The sequence below is a fragment of the Limanda limanda genome, chromosome 3 (assembly GCF_963576545.1).
Source record: "Limanda limanda chromosome 3, fLimLim1.1, whole genome shotgun sequence".
Classification (NCBI taxonomy): domain Eukaryota; kingdom Metazoa; phylum Chordata; class Actinopteri; order Pleuronectiformes; family Pleuronectidae; genus Limanda; species Limanda limanda.
In genome coordinates, this window is record NC_083638.1 from 33146683 (window position 1) to 33151577 (window position 4895).

Consider the following 4895-nt stretch of genomic DNA (forward strand, 5'->3'; position numbering starts at 1 on the left):
TAATCGAGTTATTTTTGCAGGGGACACTGGTGTGAGGAGGGCTGCTTGACCTTGGTCATGTTCACACTGATGCTAAATATGGCAAAGTGTACTAATATTAGTATTACCAGTCATCTGTCACTGGATGCTTGTAGTTCATCTGAAGCAAGACATAAAGATAAATGCAAGATTAGGTCACAAAGGCTTTCAGAAATTAGTGACTAAAGTGTTTACAACATCAGATCATTAATAGATGTAATTAAATAAGATCACGAGAACTGAAATTAATTGCAAATAACACAGCTTAACTAGTCATTAATAATAATAATTAATTATTGTTAAATGGTTAATGGTCTGTATTTATATAGTGCTTTTCTAATCTTGATGACTTTACACTACCATTTTTGGGCAATTCACCCATTCACAAACATATTCGCACAATGCATCTACAGGCAGCACAAGCCTCACAGTATTTCTGCTTAATTCTCCATGATTTACAAAAAGCCACAGATGAAATTGTACAGGTCTAATAATTGTTTTTGCAAAGTCATTGTGGTATCACTGTCAAAAATAAGGAAGAATGGAGCCATGTATTCAAGTGTATTTAAATGGCATGAACAGAATGTTTAGTACCTTTTTGGAGTTTCTCTTCCTCTTCTTGTTTATGAAAATATCCCCTATGACTTTTAATTATATCAAATAGACAAAGCATTCCTACCTTTTTTTCCCCTTTCAAAAAATTGTTGAATAATTCTCTATAATGTTTAGGTATGTTTACTTGAGTTGTGTTTTTTAATGTCTGTACACAGTACACTACTCTACTCTAGTTAATGAACTTATAGGACTCCAGAGTTATTGACTGTTTATGTCGGAGAGGTTTCAATATTGCAGCTTTAAGAACATTTGTTCTTTGGAGTCACAACAGGAAGTGGTGAGATCATCAGAAACCAAGATGGGACTCTCTTGTCTTTGCCGTCCCTGTCCTCTGCCTCTCTCCCTGTGGGTCATTTGGTACCTGCTTCTTCCAAGCTCTTGTAAAGACCTCATGAACACAGAATCTATTAAACATGTAATGATTAGAATATAACAAATTCTGTGTGTCCTCACACATACTGTATAGTGTCTAAAGATGTTGATAGCCGTTTTATTCAGGAACACAGACATTTCCTGAAGCAAGTGTCTTCCTTGAACTTACAAATCAAATCTGAGAAGGATGTGATAAATGAAACAAACAGAGCACTTTGAGAGGTAGACCAATGCAGATAAAGGAAACAAAGGAAAGGAGAATAGGGAGAGATGCTGCCAAACTAGAGCGTGGAGTGCTTTGTATGTATTCTTTTTTTTCTTTTCTTTTTTCATTTTGTGTCCTTTGTGTGTTAGAGATGTCATACAATACTAGTTGTACTTTCTTAATTCTTGTTGTTCTGGGTTTGTACCGTCACTTATTGTAAGTCGCTTAGGATAAAAACTGTAGCTAAATAAAATGAAATCATTTTCAAAACAATTATTATTATGTAAGACATAAATTATTATTTATTTATTTAATATTAAATATTTTTTCCAGATACCCCCAGAAGTTTCAGGGGGATCTCAAATGTCAATCAAGGGGTCTCGTACGCCTCAAGACCCCTCTGCTTCGTAACAATGCCACCAAGCTATTTGGAAGGGGTACCATAAAACGCTATAATGGGCCAGGTATCCAGATACCAGACCAGTGCGCTTACAACTTCAATCAGGTGTGTTCTCTCTTCTCATATGGGATGGATTGCCATTGTGGAAGGTAACTTAAGTTTGACAGCAGGGATCAGTCGTACTTTCAACAACAAGGGTCCAATGATGTACAGGGGAGTTAACTCAAATCTGTATTGAGAGAAAGTAAAAATGTCTTACCTAGTCTGCATGTGTTGCATGGCTTTAGCATCTTTTAGTGTTTGTTAGCATTCAGACCTTGAAAGAGAAGGACATATATACCTCCAGATCTTGTGGAAGTATCAGTGGGGTCTTTGGACTGAAGGGACCTCAAATTCTGTCTCTTGAGAAGGAAAGACTTGGTAACTAACATGAGGAAGCTTCATGATGGGACAAGTCTGTGCTTGCGCTGAAGAGGGTATCTCTCTCTCTCTTGTCTCCTCTAGGTGGGTGCTCCACTGGCACAGCTGAGGCCACTCTGGAATCCAGAGCGTCAGTTGTCCCCAGTTGGCCAAGCGGCAGTTTGGAGAAGCTTCGTGCGGACGTACTGTGTGCAGTATTGGTGTTCCGTTGTGGGGTTGTTTGCAAAGTTCCTTTCAAAGTCCTGGATATTGTGCATAGTTAGGGGTTCTTGTGTGTTTCTTTTTCCCCTTCCGTTTTGGGAAGCGCGATTTGTGTTCACCCTATAGTTGGTTAATACTGCATGCCGAAGTGGCCTTCGGCAAGATGCTGGACCCCGAATTGCCCCTCATAGAACAACAATGTGCTGCTAATAGATGCACTCTATGAATGTGTGAATGTAAAACTGTACTGTAAAGAGCTTTGAGTGGTCATCAAGACTAGAAAAACGCTATATAAATACAAAACCAACCATTTAATAAAATACTTGTTTCATTTAAAAGCTTCCTACTGGCCTCTTGTTTTTGGCCGGTTTATTTCCAAATGTTTGTCCCTCATACCCTCGATGTCTTAGGGACGTATCAGTAACCATGACAGTGTCGAGAGTTGGAGTGTGGAAGAGATGAAGGAGAGTGTAGTAGAACTGTTAAGGAGTTGAGTATGGGACTCGCAAGGAATGGGTAACTGCTATTGTATCTTCTATTTAACTTACTTGCATTTTAGTTTGTCACTTTTTTCCGCTCACTCTGCTCATGAACTCCAGCTTCACTTCCTCCCACTGTTGTTCGTATGTGGGTGTGTGTTTGTGTGTGTATGTGGCTGCACTCGACAGTGGCTGTACGAGGCCAGTACAGCCACTGGTGAGTCCTGGTATTTGTACATACTGAGCATAAAGTGATTAAAACCAGTGAATGCACTCAACAAAACTCATAGTGTAATCTCTAAGCAGTTAACAACTAACCATACTAGTTTTGTCACTTGTCAAATGGAAACAATAATTCATTAGAATACTAATATAATACAGCTAAAACCCATTTCTGGTACAGTATCTGGTTTTCGCTTAAGTATTTGTGTAATAAATACTTAATATAATCTATCTTTAAAAAGTTGGGCTACCTGGAAAAAAGGAATCCTGTGGAAATGTTGTTACCACACATGGTCTCAATCCTGATTTACTTCTGTCTACTGCAAGGTTTGGGTGTGGCATGTAAACCAACACCCAGGGCTATAGTCTTTGCATTATTGAGAAACACAATGGGAGGACAAAGCTCATGCAAATCTATTGCATTCTCCGTGACATGCCCTGCTCTGGCCCACACCTGAAGCATGAGTGCTTGAGTTTTATTCAGCATGTCCACATTGACACCTATTTGGGAATTGTTATTTTTATTTTAGCAAACAGCACTCCGTGTTTGATTTGCAACTGCGTGTGAAAAACCAAGGAGGAACAGGTTTTTAAATAATTAACCTGTTAACTGTTGATTTTAATCATGCTGAAAATGTCAATCAGATTAAATAACTTTCATCATATCTTCTTATTACTTGCACTGACAGACAGTGTTTGGGTGACTCTGCATGTCTGCACAAGTTTGCCCAGAATGCAGTATGACACATTCACACCCCCACAGGTAAACCCTTGCAAACTGAAATACTTACACACTCTGTATACCTGCACCCAAGATCCAGATGAGAGCTTCTTGATATCTTTCACACAGGGCACTTCACTAGCTTTCCAACCACAGACTTTTCATCCTTGTTTCATGTCTGTTAAGTATATGCTGGCATTAATGGACTATACTTGTACGGTGGTTTTCTGCTACTAACAGCAAGGGACAAAGAAGTTTAAAATGTGCATGTTATAAACCCACACATAAGTTTGTAAGGGCACTCATTGTTGATGTGGTGAGGACCAATTACAATCGATCTCCAGCTTCTCCATTCCACATGTCAAACTTGGGCAAGACACTGAACCTTAAATCACTGTTGATGGTTGTTGCATTAGTGTGTGAATGGAGTATGATAGAAGAGGCTCGCTATTACATTGACACAGTGTAAAACAGTGTGAGTGGCCATTGACTAGAAAGACCCAACAAAAATGCTGTTAAGTTACTATTAGTACATCTACAGAACTGCTGGTGCTGTTAATTTTCCACTAATGGAAGCAATTATATGAATTATATAGCGACACTTCTGCTGCCACTACTGCTTGTTCTAAATGACCGAATAATAATCACCATTGTCCTAAATTTGTCCCAAATTCTCTAGGTTGAAATACGCATTCAATAGCACTGTAGTAATTCCTTTGGCAGATCACTGTTCCCAGACCAGCACGGCTCAGCATGTCTCACAAGGAGTTAATTTTTCATTGTGCAAACCACGTAAGGAAAACACATGGGTACTCAAGACACGACAGGTAGATAGCCCAAACATAGTTCTGAGATGAGAACAAGCAGACAACATTTTAATATGTAAACATAAACGTTGATAAAACATTTGAATGGATCAGACAGATTCTACTCTGTCGTGCTGTATGTGTGATATAAACGAACATAAAATATAAATCTACACAAAAGTGGTATCTCACTCCTTTTCTTTGAATTGTGTCACTCTGCAAGACCCAAGAGTAAGTTCAGAGGTGGGGTCTTGTTTCAGATCTTGAGAGCCTATACTGACAAGTCCACACATGCTGGTCTAGAAATGCCTGTCTCACCTGAGGAGACTCCCTTTCTACCATTTAATAAAGGTAAGAAATAATTGTAGATCTCAGATCACCTTCCATAAATAAAAGGTTGGTTTACAGTTCTTAATCATGTATGCGCTTTCATTAA